Source organism: Xenopus laevis, chromosome 5L (assembly GCF_017654675.1).
Source record: "Xenopus laevis strain J_2021 chromosome 5L, Xenopus_laevis_v10.1, whole genome shotgun sequence".
Lineage (NCBI taxonomy): Eukaryota > Metazoa > Chordata > Amphibia > Anura > Pipidae > Xenopus > Xenopus laevis.
Genome location: NC_054379.1, coordinates 38,959,381 through 38,968,826, shown reverse-complemented (window position 1 = coordinate 38,968,826; position 9,446 = coordinate 38,959,381). Strand labels below are relative to the sequence as shown.

General features: G+C 38.6%; 1 long non-coding RNA gene across 1 annotated transcript; it reads right to left on the bottom strand.

The window, feature by feature from the left end:
• Positions 1-4,995: 4,995 nt before the first annotated feature.
• LOC121393522 lies at positions 4,996-7,127 on the bottom strand. The gene is made up of 3 exons (XR_005961135.1): positions 7,039-7,127; positions 5,623-5,742; positions 4,996-5,147 (listed from the first exon to the last, which is right to left on the bottom strand). It is a non-coding gene; the product is annotated as an uncharacterized LOC121393522 (long non-coding RNA).
• Between the last annotated feature and the right edge of the window lie 2,319 nt (positions 7,128-9,446).

The window sequence follows — 9,446 nt, the reverse complement described above, 5'->3', positions numbered from 1 at the left end:
ATTTGCACTGTGAACACTGGTGGTATGGATATCCTATTGTTTGTAATATTGATCCATTGCTGAATACAAGTTTTAAATAATGATGAGTGATTTTTTTTTCCCATTGAAAATGCCGCCCATAGACTCAAATGGGTGAAAATAATTGTTGAGAGACAAAAAAAATAATTTGATGCACTGCCTTGCATGTGAACAAAAATGTTGTCGCCCATAGACTTTAATGCATTTTGGCGAATGCATTTTGTAAAGAAATGTTTTCCCATGACAGTATCCCTTTCAACGCTTATTTTACACTCTTTGAAGTGTCAGGTGCTAGCTGTAAACCCATCTGTACAGGATGCATCACTCAGAAGAAGGATACTTCAGCAGCACTCTGAAATGGTAAAACCAGTCTAAATTTCAGGCTTCGCCAGCACTTTATCAAGCCCAAAATGTCATCTGATTTGTGGCACAAATAAACTACTTTACTTTCACAATTTCTGAGTGCTGCTGGAATATCCTTTTTATGCCTGGAACAAACAAACAAACAGACATGTGCAGAAACATATTTATAGATTTAAAGGGGGTTGTTCACCTTGAAATGAACAATTCGTATGGTGTAGAAGGCACAGTTTTTAAACAATATATTCCTACTGATAATTTGTTACAGCATGGCTACTGTCCTGTCTCTTCCCTGTTTGCATGGAACAGAGATTCTGAACAAAATAAAAATCTTTTGTTCCTACCCACCAATCTCTTTCCTAAATGGGAAACCCATCTGTACCTCTCTGCCCAAGGTTAAACACCACAACTCCCTCACCACCCTTAATACATTTAGACTCAACCCACCACTCCTCAAATTCAATTTAGTCCTGCCACTTATATCCATCTTTATCCATCTATCAGTTCATTGTAAACCCATTGCCCTGTATCATCCCTCAATTCATTATAAACCAGCACTTTCTCCCCACCCTTGGCTCATTGTATTTCAACATTGTTTAAACTGCTCACAGTCATTTTTATCTCAACCACTCCTGCTTTAATTTCAGTTAATAATAACCTCAGTCAACACTTATACTTGTCCCTTGTTAATTTTAACTGCATAACCCCCTGACCTGTGATTATTTTATCCCAATTAATATTTATATTCAAAAATTCCAAATGCTTACATTTAAGGGCACCTGGGCTCCCTTGTTCTACCCCCGAGCAACAAAAAGTACCACACTCAACAGGCTCAGTTAAAGATTTTAATAAAAAAACAAAAGAAATTTGTGTATGTTGGGGTTTGTTACCTTTTTTGCACAACATGTCTGCTTTAACATATTTGCTAATTTGCACTGTGAACACTGGTGGTATGTATATTCTATTGTATGTAATATTGATCCATTGCTGAATACAAGTTGTAAATAGTGATGAACTAAATTTTTTTGACTCTAAAATGACGCCCATAGACTCTAATGGATGAAAAAAATTTTCGCGAGACAAAGAAATAAATTGACGCAACACCTTGCGTGTTCAATGCATTTTGCCGAATTTTCGCTGTTTCGCAAATTATCGGCTAAACAGGTCAGATTCCATCTGAGTTCCATTGAGTTCATTGTAAACCCGTGGCCCAATATCTTCCCTCAATTCATTTTAAACTACCACTTGCTTATGCCAACCACACCTCCCTTAACTACAGTTCATTATAACCTCAACACTCCCTCCTTGCCCCTTGTTCATTTTAGTCGTGAACTCCCTGACCTGTGATCATTTTATCCCCATTAATATTAACAATGAAGGGTTCTAAATTTCCACACTTTAGGGTACCTTGGCCCCATTGTTCTACTCCGGACGTACCTACTGAGTTTTACAACTAGGCGTTTTCAGGGCTGGATTTACATTGTGGGCGCCCCCCTTCATTTCTGCACATGTGCAAATTTTTATCTGGTCCAGAGCATTGGGGATTGGAACATGGACAATTTTATAAACTATTGTTTCACCTGTGCATCCCCAGTGCTTTCTGAACCAATGTGGCTGTGTTTGGGCAGAATGCCGCCCCCTAAATTCCTGCCACCCTAGACCCAGGCCTTCTTGGCCTTTCCACAAATCCAGGCCTGGGCTTTTGTTCATGTTTATATGTATTCCTGAGAAAATTTCCACACAATTTTGACCATCCTGCCACTATTTAAATTTAACACAATCATTGCGTAATTATCACCAATTAATTTTAATTTTACAATTGCTTCCCTGCCCTCAGATAATTTTAACTGCACTAATTTCTTTCTACCTGTAGTTATTTAATTACAGCATTCTCCCCACGTCAGTTTTTTTTAATTCCATTACTCCATTCCTTACTTCAGTTCATGTTAATGTTACCACACCCTCATCCTCCAGGTACATTTATCCTCCACTCCCATGTTCACAATTCATTTTAACCTCACTGCTCCCTCTCTACCATGTATTATAATTCCCTGTTGAACTCTCTGATCTCGAATAATATTTGGCCAAACTGAGTTTTCTATATTGGCACAACAGATTGATGTTGCAGAGTTGCCAGATCTATCACAGCATTTGGAGTGAAAAGATAGCATAAAGGAGAACACAATATTTTATAGAGGAAAGTACCTTTTGATAAATATACGAACACAACAAACAAAATGGGAAATTTAAAGAGTTAAAGGTGTGGCTCACATTTAAGTTTGCTTTTAGTATGTTATACAATGGATCATTCTAATTTTCAATTGAACTTCATTATTTATATTTTTATAGTTTTTTTTAATTATTTGCCCTTTTCTTCTGACTCTTTCTAGCTTTCAAATGGGGGTCACTGACCTCATCTTAAAAACAAATGTTCTGTAAGGCTCCTAATTTGGAACCTAGCAACCAGATTGCTGAAACGGCAAACTGTAGAGTTTCTGAATAAAAATCCAAATAATAATATATAAAAACCGATTACAAATTGTCTTTAGAATGTCAATCCCTACATCATACTAAACATTCAAAGATGAACAACCCCTTTAATCTGTATTTCAGGAAAAAAATAATGGTTGCTAGAGGGCTGAAACAATGTCACAATGTGAATAAACAAAAAAATGTATACATTATCTTTACAAATATATTAGCAAAGTTGCCTGATAGAAATGGCCTGCTAAAGTGTAAGGCAAAAGGACACAGACACTGTGCTATATGAGCATATATATCATTTCTAAGAGAAACATCTGGTTCATGCCTACATAATGAAAACAGTTTTGCATTAACCATATGGGATGAAGGGTACCATAGTACAAAATGTTTTCCATAGACATAAGTCTTAATTAAACTCTTAGAAGGATGGAATAGAATGGTACATAATGTACACAAATGTCCATCTGTCAAATACACAACAGGATATCAGTTTTAATACAGAAAAGCAATTATGCTGCATGACTCACACATATAGGTTGTTTGAGGATTAAATATAGTCAGAGATCAGTACTTAATTTCATGTTGTCGATATAGAGTGCTTAGAATTACCAGCTAATAAAAGACTCTCAATAAATACCCAATAAAGGCAACACAAGGCGTAAAGGCCCATTACAAGAAGCCATATGGCCATAGCTTTAATCTGACAGACAAGAAAATAATGTATTAACAAATTATTGTTTCTTTGATGCCAAGCTGATGATAACATTATGCTTTTATGTATTTACATTCTGCAAATAATCTTTGCTGTCCATAGCTTAGGTGATATATGAAAGCATCATGTTTTCCAAAAGAACAGTCTATTATATTTGCAGGGAAATGAAAACCATTGCTTGGGTTGCTGCATCCCTTTTTCTAAAAAACAGGAGCTCATGAGCATTATTGTGATAGGAAGAAATGAATAGCTTTATGATATGTTTCTTTTTTTTTAATGATTTTTTTCTTTACCCATCTACCAGAGCGGAAAGATGTATGGTGGCAGGAAAAGAAAAGTAACAGTTACGTTACTACCCCACAAGGGGCCTGATTCGCTCTCGTGTGAACCACTGGTGGGCCCAAAGGGGGTGTGGGCCCTGGTGCAGTCATACCCTTGGTAATTCCGCCTACTGAAAAGTAAGCATTTTGGGGTCACTTCAAAGGACAAGGAAAGTTAAACTAAAGAAGTAGGTAGAAATGTTTTACATTATGTTTTGGGCTTCTGTACCAGCCTAAAGCAACCACAGCTGTTTAGCAGTAAAGATCTGTGTCTCCAAAGATGCCCCAGTAGCTCCCCATGTTCTTTTCTGCTGATTCACTGCACATGCTCTGTGCTGCTGTCACTTACTGAGCTTAGGGACCCACTCACAATATACAGTACACATAGAATAGAAATGTCACAATATAAGGCTGATTAGTAATTAATACAGATAATTACAACATGGCAGCACAGAAAACAGTGCAATAAGCATCAGAATTTAATAATCAGCCCTGTAGCATCAGATTATATTACAGACAAACCTCATTTTCTGCTGGATAATTAGTGACAACCCCTAAACTTAGCTTCTTAACAGCTGCTCAGAGCCCACTGAGCATGTGAGTGTCACAGACACTTTCCAAGATGGTGACCCCCTGTGACAAGTTTGAAGTCCTGGATCATTGCTGCTATTGAGATGCTGAAACTTTAGGCTGGTGCAATAAGTTCAGTATATAAAACATGGCATTTTTAGCCACATTCATGTTTAGGGTTTAGTTCTCCTTTAAGCCGCAGCCAAGCTGAGTGGTTCTTTTGTAGTCTGCACGCAGATAAGAAAGTCTTGGACACTTCTTGCTGCCTTTTCCTAGGTCTGTTTCTAAATATATATTTTTCCAATAGGGGTGTTGCTACCTTTGGAGAATGCCTCATACTAGGACTGGCAATATGGCAGCTGCCATTTAAATGTACAGTGGAAGATAAACCCTCCAGAAAACAGTTTCCATTTTCCTTCAAGCTTGACGCATAACCCCATCAGACATTTCTCTTCTGCTGCGAAGCCCGCGGTTGATCTCAAAGTGTTGCATTCTCAAAACTCAAGTCAACTGGTGATAAAATGGAAAATATTAAAGCAAACATGTTTATTATCAATTTCTAAACAGGATTCCTTCTTTTGCTTGAGGCTCTGTCTTCCCTGCTGAAATGGAGGATGAATTCATTTCATCCTAGAAACTCTTGGCAGGCGTCCTATGTAAAGCAGAGCTGGTTTAATCTGGATCTAAAAGACAAATCGTTTAACTGGTTTAATTGATTTCAGTATTCTGGCTGTAATGTTGAGAGATTTGTAGATAATAAATATATCTTTATCATATTCGATATTGAGCAGTTGCTGTAAGGGAAGAATATCCCCAATAAATATAAAAATGATTAAATAATGTAGCTGTGTCTATATTTATTTAGAAAATAACATAAAATGCATACATTTATTAATGTCTGTTATGGATGGTTCACATTTTCCAACACGTTATACCAAAATTGCAATGCTTGCTTGTTTTAATGTTCCTTACAAATTAGGAAAAAATATAGAAATAAACTAAGACATTGCAATGCCAGTTGTGGTTTTGTTTGATAATTACCCTAATTATTAGCATTATCCAAGTGCCAGATTTAAAATTAACTTCATTAAAGGAGAACTAAACCCTAAAAATAAATGTGGCTGGAAATGCCATATCTTATATACTTATTGAACCAACCTTGAGGTTCAGCATCTGTATAGTAGTAATGACCCAGTCCTTCAATGTTGTCACAGGAGTTTCTCATCTTGGATTTTCTAAGGTTTAGTAACCCGCACATGCTCATTGTGCTCTGAGGAGCTGTTGAGAAGATAATCTTAGGGGTTGTTCTAACATGGAGTATTTGCTTTATGATTTGCATGATGAGTTTTAAAAGCTCAATTATCCATCTCACTGCTAGTGATGTACGGGTTGAGAATGTCTAGACCCCCACCCGCCCCTAACCCGCCCCCTCCCAATCCACACCTGGCCCGGCCTGATGCTGCCCCTCTATTTCTATACCTGCGCCTGACCCGCACCGTAGTGATGTCACAAAAGGGGCGGGGCAGGCGCAAGTCTATCGATTTCTGCCCCTTCCTGACCCACCATTCTGCCCTCATTCATACAGGATAAGATGAGCCCTGTCTGTGTTCAAAGATTTGCACAAACCCCATCTACTCATACCATACCTGTGATGGCCGCAAACCTTTATCATTGTACTAACATGATATCATTTATACCAAAGGAGAATGGCTTTATTAAGTTAACTACATGCGAGTCTTAAAGGGGTGGTTCACCTTTGAGTTAACTTTTGGTATATTATAGAATAGCCAATTATAATCAACTTTTCAATTGGTCTTCATTATTTTAATTATTTGTCTTTTTCTTCTGACTCTTTCGAGCCTTGAAACGGGGGTCACTGACCCGGTCTAAAAACAAGTGCTCTGTAAGGCTACACATTTATTTTTACTGTTACTTATTATTATTCATCTTTCTACTCAGGCCCTCTCCTATTCATATTCCAACGTCTCAGTGCATAGTTGCTAGGGTAAATTATGACCGTGCAATCAGATTTCTGAAAATACAAGCTTGAAAGCTGTTTAATAAAAGGCAAAAAAAAAAAAACCTCAAATAATAAAAAAATGAAAGCCAATTGCAAATTGTCTCAGAATATCACTCTAAACATCATACTAACCGTTAAAGCATCGGTGACAGGATGAACATTTACAAATGAACAGTTTCTTCCCCTTTCAAAGAATTATATTCAGCATACGATCAGGGCCAGATTTACATAGTGGGCACCCCTAGGCCCGCCGCCTTTCGGCACCCCCATCCCCTTATTTGCACAAATTTTCATCATCGGGACCGGATCAATGGGGATTAGTGCACAGTAAAATTTAAAAACGATTATATCTCCTGCGCATCCCCAGTGTTTCGGAAGCAATGTGGGTGTGGCTGGGCAGCATGTCGCCCCCTAAAATTCTGCTGCCCTAGGTGTCCGTGGTGGCCTTTCCACAAATCTGGGTCTGCATACAATCTTTCAGTAGTCTTTAATCTAGTGCTGCATGCATTAGTTATTTCAACCAGAGGTAATACTTATCTGTCTTCCTAGAATACCTTCTCATCCTTGATCCTGATTCTCGATCTTGATACTGTATTCACTACTCAGTGGACAGACATTATTTTGCAGTTGCTGGGGCATACCAACACTGATTGGTGAAAGGATATCTGCTGATAAGATGGTCTTTCTAATGTACCTTATGGCAGGGTCAACCTCACATTTTATTATTCATTAACTTGCTGATAGTTAGTTAGACTGATAACATACAATACAATTCTTGTTTGTAGTTCCATTAATCCAGATTGAAATTATGATATTTGGGAAACAATCTTTTTGTGTTTCTTTGTTTTTTAAAATATGTATTTCAGTTTTGATGGATACGCCCATAAATTTTAAGTTTTAACAATGATTGGCACCTTGTAACTTTATATAAGAATATTTATATATCAACCATCATTATCTTAATACCCTTTACTGGGTCATGAAAATTTTTACCATTATCCCATATGGCCATCCAACTGACTGGAATAAGCAGATCTGGTCATATCTAAAAGGGGCTTTGCTCCTTGTCACCTCTAGATATGAAGAACCCGTATATACTCGAGTATAAGCCGACCCGAGTATAAGCCGAGGTACCTAATTTTACCTACGAAAACTGGGAAAACATATTGACTCGAGTATAAGCCTAGCCCTAGACACAACTACAGCCCTGTCTCCCAGCAGTGCACATTCCACCAAAGCGACCCCCCCCAGCGATCAACCGGACTTCTTTGCAAAGTTGATGATGACAGAGAATTGCCAAACAGATTACTGTGTGCATTGTCCCACTGTCCCACTACCATGTGCAGAGGGTGCTGTGTGATATTGCCATCACTGTTAATCTTTCATATAACCAACAGAGGGCGCTGTGTGATATTGCCATCACTGTTATTCTTCCATATAACCAACAGAGGGCGCTGTGTGACATTGCCATCACTGTTATTCTTTCATATAACCAACAGAGGGAGCTGTGTGATATTGCAGTCACTGTTATCCTTTCATATAACCAACAGAGGGCGCTGTGTGACATTGCCATCACTGTTATTCTTTCATATAACCAACAGAGGGCGCTGTGTGATATTGCAGTCACTGTTCATCTTTCATATAACCAACAGATGGCGCTGTGTGATATTGCAGTCACAGTTATTCTTTCATATAACTAACAGAGGGCGCTGTGGGATATTGCAGTCTCTCCCCAAGCGAACTGTTGGTATAGGAATGATTAAAAGTGACTGCTATCTCAGCTACTGCCCACTGACTCAAGTATAAGCCGAGGTAGACTTTTTCAGCACATTTTGGATGCTGAAAAACTCGGCTTATACTCGAGTATATACGGTAAGTGATCTGAGATGGGGCATTAGTACGCAGAATTATCCAAGGTAGTAAGGTGTGTATGGCTACCATAAGGAAGTAAAGCTGGCCATACACAGGGAGATCCGCTCGTTTGGCGATGTCCCCAAATGAGTGGATCTCTCCCTAGTATTCTAGCGTCTCCGGGCTTTTGTAGTGTAATGTATTTGCTACAACATATACGTCCATTGAACTTTAATTTCGCACCGTATGCAAATTAACCAACACTAGCGCAACTTCTCTTTGCTGGACGCAAGTTTGGATTTATAGTGAATCAGCGTTGTCCTGGCGAAGCCGTCACTGGTTGAAATTTCGGAGGTTAGTAAATTTGCCCCCAGGTCTGTCGGCAGCTTTTATCGGCCCATGTTTAACTCCTTCTCCTGCCTATGTTAATACAGTAAAAAGACAACAGCTGACCAGAGCTACCCAGAGCAGTCCTCACAATGGGGCTACCCATCACACTCCCCTCCAAAATCTAACTACAGCAAAGTAAAAATTTCCTAAATGCTATTATAAGGCAGGGAAGCTCCAACTCCATTAGAAATGTATATATCACAGAGCGCCACTGAGCAAGGCATAACATTAAGGGGCCCATTTACTTAGCTCGAGTGAAGGAATAGAGGAAAAAAACTTTGAATTTCGAATGTTTTTTTTGACTACTTCGACCATCGAATGGGCTACTTCGACCTTTGACTTTGATTCGAACGATTCGAACTAAAAATTGTTCAACTATTCGACCATTCGATAGTCGAAGTACTGTCTCTTTAAGAGACCCCCTAGTTCGCCACCTAAAAGCTACTGAAGTCAATGTTAGCCTATGGGGAAGGTCCCCATAGGCTTTGGTAGCTTTTTTGGGTCGAAGAAAAATCGTTCGATCGACGGATTAAAATACTTCGAATCGAACAATATCGAAGTCGAAGGCTTTAACTTCGATGGTCGAATATCGAGGGTTAATTAACCCTCGATATTCGACCCTATGTAAATCTGCCCCTAAAAGTTCAAACTTTATTTATCCATTTAAAAGCATGGACAATTGTAAGTAAATCTCATCTCACAGAACCATACGCTTAAAGCA